Source organism: Elephas maximus, chromosome 6 (assembly GCF_024166365.1).
Source record: "Elephas maximus indicus isolate mEleMax1 chromosome 6, mEleMax1 primary haplotype, whole genome shotgun sequence".
NCBI lineage: Eukaryota > Metazoa > Chordata > Mammalia > Proboscidea > Elephantidae > Elephas > Elephas maximus.
This window is the reverse complement of record NC_064824.1, coordinates 46117999-46133535: the sequence shown is the minus strand read 5'-3', so window position 1 is coordinate 46133535 and position 15537 is coordinate 46117999. Positions and strand designations below refer to the sequence as shown.

At 41.3% G+C, this 15537-nt stretch overlaps 1 protein-coding gene across 5 annotated transcripts in view; it reads right to left on the bottom strand.

Moving 5' to 3' along the window:
- LYPD6B (LY6/PLAUR domain containing 6B) overlaps positions 1–15537 on the bottom strand; it is a 232434-nt gene that overhangs the window by 57577 nt on the left and 159320 nt on the right. For 2 of the 5 annotated variants that reach the window (XM_049887167.1, XM_049887168.1), the window contains exon 3: positions 11927–12005. The exons of the other annotated variants lie outside the window; for them this stretch is intronic. The gene's annotated coding sequence lies outside the window, so the exon portion shown is untranslated. The remainder of the gene's footprint in view (positions 1–11926; positions 12006–15537) is intronic. 5 annotated transcript variants of the gene reach the window in all.

Genomic DNA, 15537 nt, shown 5'->3' with positions numbered 1-15537 from the left:
TGTGAATTTACAAATTGGCTAATGAAGGAACAATAAGTAATCTTCCCACCACTGTCGTTGCCAGACAGGAACGAAAACTGATAGATGCGTGGTTTTACTCTTGAGTTGGATAAGAACATTAATTTCCATTCCACCAAGCTCTACAGGGCCGCCTTTCATCCCTTCCATCCCATTGGGGAAGGCTTGAAAGCAGGCTTTGTGCAGACTGGCCTGGCCTTTGATGGATTTATTGAGAAGACCTACTGGCTAGAGTAAGTGTAGGGACACACCATTTGTTGAGAAAGAGAAGAATGTATACCACCAACAGGTTTCCAAGACCTCATACAATAGTCTTTTGGCTTAGAAGATCATGTCTACAATGCACGTGTATCAGGAGGAAAGCATTAAAGGCGTTTCTCAAGCTTAAAGGAAAACAAAATTTCAAAGGCAAGGTGAGAGCTGCGAGTGTCAGTCTGAAGTCCTTGGTGATGCAGAGTTCTGTAACTTTTAGAAACTCTGCTCCGTGAACGGGGGTCACACCGTGCAGCCTTCACCACTTTTGTTGTCTGACGTTCATCAGATAGCACTGTCTCCTCTCATTCTGGCAACGAGGGGCAAAGGGATAGAAAACTGACTTGAAGTAAATTTTGCACTGACCTCCAATCAGAATGGTGACAAGATGTTGTCTTTACAATATTTTAGATTTTCTAAAAGATGAAAAATGTTAAAGCTCTAACACTAAGTAACAATAGAGGGAAGAACAATGAGCCATTGTCCATATGTTACTTGTTATGTAATAAGGCTTGCTGAAGCCTAATTGCTTCTCATTCCAAGTATGTAAACCTCTAACCCCCAATAGAATGCAAGAAGTTGTTCTCAAGACTTAGTGTATGTTGGATTTCACTGGAGTCAGGGAGACCTGGGTTCAGATCCTGAAATCCATTACTTGGGAGCTGTTTAACCTGAGCAAGTTGCATAAATTCTCTGAGTCTCAGTTTCCTCATTTATAAATCAGAACAGTAACACCTAAACTTTAGGGCTGTATGTAAGAATTAAACACAACACAGTGGAAATTAACTGTCAAGTGTTTTTTACAATGCCTGGCATACGGTAAGCACTCAAAAACGCTAATTCCTGTCCAGCTTTTTTTCACTTTCAATTGTGGATAAGAAACTTGGAGGAAGGAAATGGTGCCAGGTTGTGTAAGAAGATGACACAGTTTGCTCTTTCTTTTTATCTGAGTGGCAGGTTTGGCTGCCAAAGCTAGTGGTCCCATAAACAGGTTCTGCATCCCCACCTGCTGAAGTCACTCACTGCAGAGAATGGACAATGGAGTGCCCGATAGGCATGAGATTTGTTCACACAGCTCATCCATCCCAGGCCCCTGCAGATCACATGGCAAAGTGTCCTGCTGCTGACTCCCAAAACGTCCGCCCTCTGAGCCAAAAAGCAATGCGTGAGCTGTTTCACTGCCCCTGGTAATTTACATCCGTTTTCTTTACAAAAAGGCAACACTACTGGCTCCCAAAGAACAAGGTGAAGTGGAATAAGAGACAGGAGGAAATGGCCAGATGGAAGAACAGCTAAGGTATCCAAATATAATAAACATCTCTTTACTGCCAGGACACTAAAAACAGAATCCCAGCCAGCTTTGCAAGTTACCGTCTTAGCCAATTGGCTATACATTTGATGGAAACAACGGACCTTTTCCCAAACAAATGGGGGAGTAGTCAGAAATCCATTAAAAAAAAAAAAAAAGACACTGTGCTGTTCCAGGTTTTTTCTCTCTGTGCAACACTGATCAAATTTACTCAGCTCACGTGCTTGAGGGCAGTTTCTCTAACTACAGATGCTGCCAGCTCCACCTGCATCTAAATAACCAGGCTGTGCATTTGGTTCCTCATTTTCCACAGTTCCTCAGTTATTTTACGTCGTAACTGAAAGACCATTATTCATGCTCTAGAAAACGCAAATGCAGCTGAACTGATCCACTTCAAACCTTCACAAACAATTCAACTGAGGATGAAAGCAGATGAGATGTTCAAAGTGAAGATGGTTGGATGTTTCAGGGCACGGGGATAATGGGTGTGTGTGTGAGGCAAGTTTTCTTTTTAGTAGAGTTGTTGTTAGTTTAGCAGTCCCTAAGTAGTGTAATTGGTTAAGTGCTCAACTACTAACTGAAAGATTGGCAGTTTGAACCTACCCAGAGGCACTTTGGAAGAAAGGTGTGGCAATCTGCTTCTGGAAGGTCACAGCCTACTCTGACACAGCTCTCCTCTGACACACGTGGAGTAGCCATGAGTCAGAATCGGCTGGACAACAGCTGTTTTTTGTTTTGGTTATTACAGTCACTAGCTTAAAGCATAGGTACTACCCTAATTTTGAAGTTTGTCGAACAGATATACATTCTATGTGGCTCTGTATGTACTGCCTTTTAGGGTCACAATATTGCTTTCTATATAATTTGGGAGGTGGCTGCCACGATAGGAGGTAGGTGGCCACCAGACAGATCCTGGCAATTGCCTGTAGTCACCTGTCTGGCCCTAATGCCCCACCAAATTAAAAAATCAAACATAGTCTGGAGGTGGGTGAGTCAAATGGTTGTCAGAGCAAGATTCAGTAGTTAACATGACCAAGAGCCACAGGTCTGAGCGTTGGGCAGTCATCATAGGACATAAAGGGTCTGGGTAGGCCAGGGGGTTGTAATCCAAGTTCCAGGCAGCTTATCAATGGAGGCTCTATTCCTTTCTTTGACTGCAATTCCATCTTTTCTAAAATTAGTGGTCTACTCCTCATTCTGTAAAGCCCAGCTCAAATTTTACCTCCCTTGTCTTTTTTGTCCTTGATCTCACCAGGCAGCTACCTGCTCTATTGGGCATGCCTTTACTAGGTGATATTTACTATACTGTGTGTTTTAAACTGCATCTTTATTATATACTAATACAAACACATACATGCACACACACAGAGGTATATACACACTCTCATATTATATACAGATACATACACATATACATTATTAACCAAAACCAAACCCACTGCCATCAAGTCGATTCTGACTCATAGCGACCCCATACGGTTTCCAAGGCTGTAAATCTCTATGAAAGCAGGATGCCACATTTTTCTCCTGCAGAGCTTTTTTTTTTTTTTCAGAGCCACTGGTGTTTTGAACCACTGATCTTTCGGGTAGCACTTCAGTGCTTTAACTACAGTGCTACTAGGGCTCCCTATATTATCAACAGAGTATCATAATTACATATCCTTTTCTTCAATATAGATTATAAAGTTGTATTTTGTAGATGTTGAGAATATGCACATCAAAAACAACACCAATTCTACTTTCTACGTGTACAATTCAGTGGCACTGATACTCTGAGTTGTGCAACCGTTCTCATCCTCCCTTTCTGAGTTGTTTCTCTATCATTATCATCAACTCACTGCCCCCAAAAGTTCCTATCTAATCTATCGAGTTGCTATTGCCACTTTGATCCCATATAGGCAGATTTTAAAAGAGCATAATGCTCAAGGCAGGTATTTTTTACTAGTTAAGCTAAATTATTGTTTGGTTTTAAGAAGACCTTAGGGGATACTTTTGGTTTAAAGTTTAAAGATTATCTTAGGGCAATAGTTTTAGAGATTCTTCTAGCCTCCATGGCTATAGAACATCTGGATTTCATAAGAATTTGAAATTTTGTTCTGCATTTTCCCACTTTTAATCAGGACTCTTCTATAGAGCTGCTGATCAAAATGTTCAGTAATGGTAGCTGGGCACCAGCCAGTTCTTCTGATCTCCTGGCAAAGGAGACAGCTGCTCATGGAGGCAGTTAGCCACACAGTCCAGATCCTCCTCCTATCCCTGACTCTCCTTTTTCCTTCATTGCTCCAGGTAAATAGAGACCAATTTTGCCTTGGATGGCCACTTGCAAGCTTTTAAGACCCCAGGCACTACACAATGAACTAGGAGGTAGAACAGAAGCACTAAACATGTTATTAGGCCAATTAACTGGATACCCCTTGAATCCATTATCCTAAACCTCCAATCCTACATAAGTAGCTACTGTCCTTTCGTGTGTGTCTGTGTGTCATTGTTATAAATTGTAGCTTATTGTCGACATTTACATTAATCGGCTGAGCAACCCTACCCTTATCAATGTGATTCTTCCATCACCATAAACCAAAAATAGTACTCTGTAAGCAATAACCCCTTATTTTCCCACTCCTAGTAACCATGAAAAAACTTTGGTCTCTATACATTTGCCTTTCCTTGTTTTTTTATATAAGTGAGGTCATACAATATTTGTCCTTTTGCGATTGGCTTATTTCACACCACATAGTGTCTTCCAGCTTCATCCATACTATACCACGTATCAAGACTTCATTTCTCCTACTGCCTGAGTAGTATTCCATTGTATGTATGTGCCATATTTTGTTTATCCATTCATCCATTGATGGATATTTAGGTTGTTTCCACCTTTTGGCTATTGTGAACAGTGCTGCAGTAAACACTGGTATACAAGTATCTCTTTGAGTCTCTGCTTTCAAGTCTTTTGGGCATATACCTAGAAGAGGAATTATTGGGTCATATAGTAGTTCTATTTTTAGTTTTTTAAGGACCCAACACACAGTTTTCCACAACGGCTATACCATTTTGCATACCCACCAGCAAAAGATAAGGGTTCCAGTTTTCCCACATCCTCACCAACATTTGTTATTTTATTATCTTAGCCATTCTCATGGGAATGAAATGGTATCTTATTATTGTCATTTTGATTTGCATCTCTCTGATGGCTAATGACATTGAGTATTTTTTCACGTGTCTCGTGGCCATCTGAATTTAGATTATAAAGTTGTTAAAGACAGGAGCCACACCCTATGTATTGTGTACTGGACTAGACAAGGATAATTTTCAAATAAATATCTCTTTAATAATAATCTGCACTTTTATGAATAAATGAAGGTGCACATTATTAAATATTTGGTTTATGAGAAAGCAGAAAAAAGTGATTAGTAAGATCTAGAATGGGTAAACCAAGATAACCATTTTATGAACAAATTATTTTATGTTTGCAATTTTTTGGTGATGTAATTTTTTTTTCAGTAATGGAATGAGTGCTGAATCATGGAGTGTTGGTAAATTTTTGTTAGGTAAGATGGATTTTGATAAATATTACTCTGAGATACATATGTCCCAGTGTACTCTGGTGGTAGGATAGGTGGGACTTACACGCCCCAGCGGTCTTGCAGCACAATAGAATGTGTGCTTAGGCTATATTGCGCCTGAAAATAAGTTATTCATTTGGATATTACCTAATCCCAAAAAACATACCTTCCCAATAACTCACAGGAAACAGTAAATATACTTATAAGGCTTATCTTGCTGTGCAGAAATCCAAAGAGACCAAAGCTCCACCCAATAACTCCTCTGGGATGCTCCACCTCGTACGCTAACCTCTCAACACAGCGATATGGCGCCAACGAACTTCTGTTCTACGTAGTTACACGTGGCCCCACCCCAATGCCAGGAAGTAGTATAAATGGGAAATGAGCCTCCCAATAAACCCCAAACATGAAAAATATAAGTGGTACATATATGTTCCACTATACATGAAAAGGCTATACAAAGTATGCCCCCAAAAATCTCATTTCTCCTTTCTCCTTTATGACATAGTTATCAAGCTATTAAATCAGTGGAATTTCACACACAATCTGGATTCTGGCAAGGCAATATATAAAATATTTTATCCTTGTAGAAATGATAGAAAATTATGAGCTGCCAAAGAATGTTTTTAAATAGACAAGCCTCAAACCTAAACGTTCTAAAGTATGCTGCAGAGCTCTGACTTTAGAGAATCTGTTTAACACTCTTATCACCTACTCGAATGAAGATAAGAAGACTTCTTGTCAAACCTACTGATGGCACAATATGTTTCATAACCGAATTAACCTAAAAAAAATTGTTATACTAAAACCTCAAGTTGAAACCAACATCATGTTAAAGTTTTGTGTTTTGGTTCAAATAATCAATGGTATAGGCATAGAACAGTCAACCTCATTATATAAAAGTGACTTTATATGAATTTTTTAAGTAATTAAAAAACCATGTCTCTCTATCTATACTATTCTGCTGCTTAAAGAAGCTACTAATACACAATGAGCCTCATCTTTAGATTACAACATCTGGTTCAAGCAAAATTCTTCTTCATGAATTAGGTCACCTTTGGAATTATTACATCCAGTTCTGTGTGGACTCTGATTAGAAGGCACACAGAACAGAACCAGATGTCCAGGATGGTTATAGATACACCTTCATTAGGATATTTCAGAGAGTGACACTTCTTCAGCCCAAGGAAAAGAAAACTTTGAGGTAGGGGTAGAAGAATTGAGAGTTAGACTTCAACTGATAACTTTTCAACTAGTTGGAGAGGAGACAATTACTTCAGAGGATGACTTCACAGAAGCTGCAGGGAGACCGATCTGGGGTCAAATTTTGAAATGCCCAACAAGGAAACTGGCTGCTGGAGAGCAATGAGTTCCCAGGCAATGGAAGTCTGCAAGCAGAGGATGGATGAGCAGCCACAAATGGGGATCTTGTCAAATGGATTTCTGTACTTGGAGATCAGGATTCTTGAAGGAAAAGATACCTGAAGCCCTCTTTCAATTCTGAGGGCCTCTTTGGAGCCAGTGGTGAAGAAACTAGAAGGGCGGAAGGCAGACATCTAGAATCACTTAAGTTGTACTACTTAACTTGGCAAAACTGCATGCTGCATCAAGTCAGACTTGAAATTGCCTCCCCAAGAAGAGCTTTGTCCCTACAAATCCACACATGTGGTCAAGTAGCTTTTGTGATACATGATGACTGGTCTGAGAGTATGTCCTGCTGTTGACACCCCATTATAAGGAGCCATATGGCGAATGAGGCAGAAATGACCAAAAGGGCAAAGAGGAGACAAATGAGCCTGGGAGCAGTAAAGCAGGCAGCTTGGGTTGAAGACAACAATTCAGAATGGAGAGTAGTAATCACATCCCCATGGGTTTTCACACAGATCATTTGTTTTTATGGTAGATCCTTGTAAGGAAACCACAGAACAAATTTCAACAGCAGGCTATTTTCTTCTTCAACCAGCACAACCACCTCTCTTCTTCCTCCTTCAGCATTGATGGCTCCTCTTTTCTCCTATCTCAAAATAGTAGAGAATAGCATTGAAAAAAAAATTTTTTTATTCTCATTCAAAACCTTCCCTGCCGTGTATTATTGCAAACATGTGGTCTTTCTTGAGCCCTCTTTCTCCTCCCTCTCCTCAACTACCCCTTACCACACACATGCAAACAAAACAACGAAAATAGACTGGAGATATAGGAAAACAACAATAACAACAAAATCAGACTAAGAAAAAGCCCTCAGCCAAGGAATGAAAAAAGCAGAATTCCTATCCTCAAGTTATAAAAACCAAAAGGTAAGGGGAATTTTATAGACCCAGAAAGTGATGAAATAAAGAGAAAGACATCAAGTCGACCCAAAAGGTAATAAAATATTTTATTTGTTTTTTGGTCGTGAAAAAGAAAATAAATCATTAAAATGGCTGTCAGAATGCCTCAAGGATAAGGGCATCGAATAGGACTTGGCTATAAATGTTGTAGAGAGTAATAAAAGAGTTGGTTTTGTTTCCTTAGCATTTGTCTGGGCCGGGCCTTCCTCTTTCAACACAGGAATCACAGGCAACGGTAAAAGTCACTCCGCCACAGGGCACGCATTATTGCCTCTCCAAGCAGGCCCTCTTCAAGAATCCCAGAGCAGCTGCTCCCCGCCTGGAAGCAGGTTTCTACCTAACAAGGACCCTATAGGGCATGCCGTCAAACTGCTGGGGCTCTGGGATCACAATTTGTTTTGCTTTGCACAGCTACTAATTATTCCATACATACCTGCTTATAAAACATTTATTTTCTTTAGTCCTAGGAATTCAAGATGAAGAAGACAAGGTTCCTGCCCCAAGGAACTCAGTCTACAGTCTAAAGGGCCTTGGATTAATTCTGATGCTGTTTAATGATGTATTTCAAGTGCCTGAAGATAGAGAAAGGTGACAGAGTAGCTGTTGTAATAGCAACTGTTGATTTTACTTAAACCCAAGGAGGATTAGTTAAGACTCTGCAGAAGAGGGAGGATTTCCTACTGACCCACACACTTACGCCCAGCATTCTGCCTTGAATATTTTCTACATTTAAAGCTCTCCTATGAACATGGGATGTTTCAACTAAATCTCAAAATAGAGCTCTCACTTCAAACTAAGGTTCTCTAGATCTGCTCTGAACATAAACATGAAGAACTTTAAACTGAATTTTGAAATGAACTGGGTCTAAACACATGTGCCAACCAATGTTGAGCTCTCTACCTACCATTCACCCAAATTTGATCCAGGAGAGTTCAGTCTCATAGTTGTCATCCAAATCATATACAATCGGACCTGAGAGAAGAGTGACACAAAAGAGGACAGGTGGTATTTGGAAAACGGAAACAACTCCAGTTGTCTTTTGGTAGTACTCATTTATAATGGCACAGGTCTTTTTAAGTGTTAGGCTAGCTCAGCATAGTCACAAGAGCAGAGCCTTAGAGAGGTGTTACTATGATCCACACTGAACACTCAGTGGTCAACCTGCAGCATTACTAAGAAGGTACAGGCAGGAGGTACCCCCAAATTACCATTCATTTTAACAGCAGTATCTTTGCCCTTTAGATCAACACATGGCAGGCTGGAAAGGCTGGTTGCTCATATAATCATTCTACATTTACCATTCAGATGGCCACTTTTGACCCATATTGGCCAATACAATTTCTCAAATAGACACATGGCTGAAGACCTGTCCCTATTAAATATTTTTTCAGAGTAAGCTGTGGCTCCATGTCAGAGGTACATTTATATAATCCCTACTGAGCACACACCCTGTCCCTAGACTTCCATTGCCTGAAGATTCTTATTCAGTTGAAACCAATACAATCCAGTGTGGATGACTCAGGGGGAACAGTAATGATGGGATGAATAATGGCTCTCTTGAAGTCACTAGGCAGGATAAGAGCAGTTGTTCATTACCTGATGAGACAGGTTTCTCAAGTTGGCAAGAAGAGGGCAAATAAATCAATGTCGCTTTCCTCTCTAACATCTTACAACCCTGTATTTAAAGTCTGTACTTCAGCTCACAATTCAAGGAAAGCTACCCACAGAACTATACATTAGGACCCCAGTGATAACAGGTATAGGCTGGAGATAGGTGAGAAATGAGAAAGAAGACATCCATAACTTCAGTGGAGAGACAGTCTACAGGAGCTCTACCTGATTCTCTGTTCTTGATTATTGCCTCATTTGCTTGTACAAATGGTTAATGCATTCGGCTGCTACCCAAAAGGTTGGAGGAGGTTCGAGTCCAACCAGAGGAAGAAAGGTCTAACAATCTACTTCGAAAGAATCAGCTACTGAAAACCCTATGGAGCACAGGTCTACTCTGACACATATGGGGTTGTCATGAGTTGGAATCAACTTGACAGCAGCTACTGCTACTGTTGCTTATATAAAACTAGCATAAAATTTTATTGTGACAGTGTAAATATACACGTTGACAAGAGAAAGTAAGGGCCTCTACTATGGTGGTTCATTTGTAAAGGCTTGAAAATTGAAAACCTTGCTACTGTCAGAGTTAAACCAACCTCAAGAGCAAATCAGCAGATGCATTACGGATTCTCTTTTCTCAATTAATCTGAATCCCCCACTATTCTTCATATTGTATTACTCCAACTTATTCTTTTGGGGGTGATTATAAATAGGGTGCTACTAAAAATACATATAGAAAATAAACTGATTTAAGTTTGTGGAGACTGAACCAACAGTCTTATTACTTATTACTTCATATTAGATTTCTTTTGGGCAACAAACATCACACCATGTTTCTGGATAGATTGCTGAGGCTTCAAAGTAAACTTAAATGAAAAGGCTTGACCACATACTTGGTTAAAGCACACCTGAAGTTTAAATGCAAACCCGATGCTTGGTCCCCAGGATCAGAGCGTATACATTACTGTCCAAACACATTTATGCATCATCCGTCAGGATGGTGTCACACTGGGTGGTTAGCACAGACCTGACATCCAGGAGCTAACAACCTTTGCCCTTTTTATCCTGTCAAAGGCTCACACTTAGTGAACAGGAAGGAACCACAGGTAATAAGAAGACAGTACTCAATGTTCACAGAGGCTAAATATGGAAAGCAATCATGGTGAGAAGAGGAAAATCACACCTGGGCTTGTCATGTTCAGATACCACGAGAGGACGCTTCCATCTCTACTCTAGAAAGACTTCCTGAAGATAAAATTTCAAGAACAACTTAAGGATAAATTTGAAATGCTATGTTTTGGTTAAATTGTTGATCACAACCTTTAAAGAAAAGACCCACTGAGGATTATAAGAAAGTTGCTAAAGTGGCTATTACTATGGGTTAGAATCTGACACACGGACATGCAGGTGTTTAAATATATATTCTAACTATTCAGAACTCTCTCCCAGCTTCTTCCTTGCCAAGAGCCAGCCTAAAGTTCCTTTTTTTTTTTTTTTCTTTTTTGTTACTTCCTTTCTGTGTTTATTATTAACCAATAGTCTTCTCTGCTGAAAACACGGAGTGGCTTACACAAACTTTCAAGTATTATCTTCCTGAAACACTGGTCATACAACCAACAACAGAAACAATTAAACCCAGCAATCCAAGGGTGAGGGAAAACTGCAGTGGGTTCAAGGAAACACTGCAATGGGGATAAAGAGCATAATCCCCACCCCTACCCCAGCCTTCAGGAGACACAGGATGCTTTCATTCACTGAGGACACTGTGGAGAACCACAATTTTGTAAGCCCTCTAAATCATGCCTACTCACCCACTGTCCTTGCAGACCCAGCTGCCTATCATGCTCCCAATTCCCCCTAAACACACACAGACTCTCAGCCTTCTCCTGGGCACCACCAAAAACCAGTACCAGGTGTCGTCCAGTCAACTGACCCCATGTGTGTCAGAGTAGAAGTGTGCTCCACAGGATGTTCAATGGCTGATTTTTTGTTAGTAGATTGCCAGGTCTTTCTTCCGAGGCACCTCTGGGGAGATTCAAACCTCTGACCTTTCCATTAGCAGCGGAACACACTAACTCCTGAGTACCACCAGTCCCCCCAGATAGGCAATGACAGCAAAAGCCAAATGCAAACTAATTTTAATCAACCAAACCTGCTAAAAAAACAAAGCTGCAGGCTTTGGTAGTCCTGAACAACCACGCAGGCGGGGGCTAACAGGGTACTGGGGTGTTTGCTAGATACATCACAGGGAGCAATTAAGTTTATGACAGGAAAAAAACAGCCCCAAAGGCCTCTGAAACAAAAAGCTGCTTCCTGCCTACGTCCTGTTCTCTGCCATTCTGTCCTAAAGGCAGGCTGAGCTATTCAGTTGCAAGAGCCTGCAGTAAAGTACTGTTTGGAGAGAGGACAGGCCCTAGCTCTGCCCTCAAGACCTACCTTTCAGGTTTTAACCTCCATGCAAGGGGTTAAACTGTCCCAGCTGTTTAAATAAGAAAAGGGAGAAGCAAGCATCCAAAAGGAAAAAGTGTTTAATTCGAGATAGCACCATAAACTCTTCAGGTTTACCTGACGGAAAAGACTGTCAAGGTAACAGAATTTCCACTAGTATGGGGAAAAAAACACCCACAGGATTTCGTGTTTTACAATCCAGAAATCAGGCCTTCAGGCAAGTTCCTGGCGTGGGAGGGAGACAGGTGATGAAGACGAGGGCCAGTCAGCAGCTTGGGTCTCCCTAGTCCCTGCAGCATGCTCTACCTTCCCTTGTGGGTGGGCTGTGCATATCCAGACTGCCCATATTCCAGCTGGATTAGATATTACGGTTAACATGTAGGCTCTCGTTCAGAACTTACGGCAAATCCCTTTCAGCAGCAGGGGAACAGTCATTGATGCCAACTTGAGTCAATGTAAGAGGATAAGGACATCGGTTAGCTGTGGAGTCAAGAAAACAGTGGAATTTGATGAGGAAAAAATGCTCGATGGCTTGAGTCACTTCCCTTTGAGACTGGTATCTCTCCCCAACTCTAGTGCTAAATGCAAAATGAAAAACCACCAGTTTGAGACTCAAGTCTAACCCTGGTCCTTGAAGGTGCTCCAAGCCCATCAGACTGAGATATGGGCACAATGGACCACTTCACTCACTGCAACAACAACAAAAAACAAACCCTGTGCCATTGAGTTGATTTCCGACTCATAGTGACCCTATAGGACAGGGTAGAACTGCCCAATAGTTTCCAAGGAGCACCTGGTAGATTTGAACTGCTGACCTTTTGGTTAATAGCCATAGCACTTCACCACTAAGCCATCGGGATTTCCTTCTGATGATCTCTTAAATGTCAATGAAATACATCATTTTCCTTAGATGAACCATTAGTACCACCTGGAGATTGGACTGCATTTAATCCTACAAATACTACATAAAAGAGGCTATTAACCCACCCTCTCTCTGGGATAGTCTTTAAACAAAATGCTAAAGAAACACAACATTCTCTTCTTTGGGGCTGAGGCTGTCTACCTGCCTGAAGCCAAGAGCAAGAGGCTATCTAAAAGTCTAGGAAGAACGTCATTAAGTATTCTCATTCTTTCAACTCCTCTCTAGCACAAAAGCAGTGTAACCTCTAACCAACCTACCCACCCAGGAGATACTATTGAGCCAGGATCCATGGGATCACAAGTTCCTTTATTATTTCCATATTACGGTCTCCTACTATGGTGGTGCAATGGTTAAGTGCTCAGCTGCTAACCAAAAGGTCAGCCGGTTGCTCTGTGGGAGAAAAGACCTGGTGATCTGCACCTATAAATATTTCAGCCTAGGAAACCCTATGAGGCAGTTCTACTCTGTCCTACAGGGTTGCTATGAGTCGGAATTGACTTGATGGCACCATGTGACTGGACCCATTTTTGGCCGCATTAAGTAGAAAGAGAAAAAGTTCAGTGACCTTCTCCATATCACCAATCCCCCTGTCCCCCCCAAAAAATTACACGCTTCATGACAGTCTGCTAAGAGTCCAGAAGAGTGAGTTTCCATTAACTTGAAAGGCAATCAGGGTTAATGCAGACTCTGGAGACAGGCTGCCTCGGGTGGAATTTCAGTCCAGCCATTTACTAGCTGTATGATTTTGGAGAAGTTACTGAGAGTTGTGCCTCACCCATAAAATGGTGATTAAAATAGTCCTTCCTCATAAGACTTTGTAATGATCAAATGAGTTACTATATGTAAAAAACTTGGAACAGTACTTGGGATATAGTAAGAGCAATGTGAGCGTCTGCTGTTATTATTATCTTTATTACTGCATTCTGGGGTATGTTACAGAACATCTCTGTTTTCTAGGCTTCTCCTCTCTCAGATGGGCCTCACTCAGTTGGGATGGAATCCCAGGATTAAGAGCAAAATAAAATAATTTCAGACTGTTCATATCAAAGTTAACGGCCTATGATACATTAAAAATGGCTATGAGTTCTGTACAGCTACTCACTCCCATTAAGGGTTAAGTGGCGTCTATTTCCTCACTCCTTGAATCTAAGCTGGCCCTGTGACTTTCTGTGACCAATAAAACGTGGCAAACTGTGAGTGTGTGATTTCTGAGCCTCGGCTTCAAGAGGCTTTGCAGCTCCCACTTTTGTTCTCCTGCAAGACAGTTATGTCATGTGAAGGGGCCTGATCTAGCCTAATGAAGGATGAGACCCCATGTCAGAGATGAGTTGCCCCAGCTGAGGCCCCCTAGATCAACTGAGGCACCAGTTAACTGCAGGGGTGTGAGAGACCCCAGGTGAGACTAGTAGATGAACCACTCAACCAGTCCAGCCCAAATAGCTGACCCACAGAACCATGAGCAAATAAAATAGTTGTTATTTTAAGTTGCTAGGTTTTGGGGTAGCTTGTTGTGCAACAGATAACTGATACAGAGTCCTATGGAAATGAGGCTTTATTTTCAACAGCATTTCAAATGTAAACACACACACAGACATACATATGAAACCAGGCCACTTGCCTGTTTGCCAACAGTTTTATCAACCACCACATGGTGCTTCCAAGTTCTCATCCCCCCACCTTGGGCCAGTGAGGGCACTGCAGTCAGTACAGTGACTTGGGAAAAGCTAAGGCCAATTAATGATCAAATCTGGGGGAAACTGGGGAAGCTTGCTGAGTCAAGTCAGGTCTTTGCAGAGGGGTTGCAGTGGGAATACAGGATTTTGTTCCTTTTAAGTCTGTGACAGAATATAGGGCCAGAAATGCCAAGATTTGGGATATCTTGGAAGCAGCTTAATCATGGGTCTTAGATCACAATAAAGTCGACTGGAGAACAGCCACAAATACCTGAGGCTGGGTTGATGCCTCACAATGGTCAGACCCTATTCTGCACTGCTTAGCAGGTGGCATCCCAGTTCTGCCACTTTTGGCTATCGAACCTTGGGAAACATACCTAATCTCCTTAAACTTCAGTTTCTTCCACTGTAAAATGTGGATAATAATAGAACCTCCCTGATAGGAGTGCCATGAAGATTAAGTGAGACAGTGCCTCTAAAAAGGCTTAGTCTGGTGCCTGGCAGAAAGCAGGAGCCAATAAATGCTAGCTGCTATGATGGTGGTGATAGAGATGGTTAATATTATAGTTATTATTTTTTATTATCACTATTATTATTATTATATTCCTAATGCTGTGTTTAACACTGTAACTAAAAAGGAATTAAGTTTCCTTTTTATCTTTGGAAGATACCCCAATGATCTCCATATGGCCCATGCTGAACCATCGTTTCTCTGATGTTCATATTCTTTGGGTTTATTAATAGCAGAGCCTTCAAGTTGAAGTAACAGCTCACACATCCCAATGTGCCCTGGGGGAAACAGTGATAATATATAGATTCCTACTTGTTTTCTTGAGCTTAATTAGGTTAGTGTAACGTCATCCTTTTACAAAGGCAAGAAGTAAAGCAACTTAGGAGATATTCTACAGAATTCTACTTTGTTCTTGAAACATATAATTACCATTAGCAAACATAGGTGCTAATAATTCAATCTGCTCTTTAAACAAGAAATGGGGATGTAATCCAGGCCTTGGCCAGAGCAGCTCACAATCTCAGAGTATTTCCTAGGGATGCTTCTTCCTCCAGCCATCAGATACATGGTGGGAGGTCTGTTTGCAAGGGGAAGGGCTGGGCTGGGAGCTGAGAGCCCACACAAGGGAGAAGACAACTCAGCAGACTAGGCTCAGGCCCTGGAAGCCTCATAAAGGCATTCCTTGGCCTTTGCAGCCTGACCTTGGATTTGTTTTATTCACCTGGGAAAATGGAAACAGACCTCACAATCTAATCTAGTCAGGCCTTTGTGTTAAGCACCACACCTAAAACCAAAGGGGCAAAATGAAAGAAGTAAAAGGTAGTCATCAATAAAACACACAACTTTAAGTGGGCCCACATCTATGCTGTTGTCTCTTCTTTGTTGGGGTAGCACCCGCACCCTGTT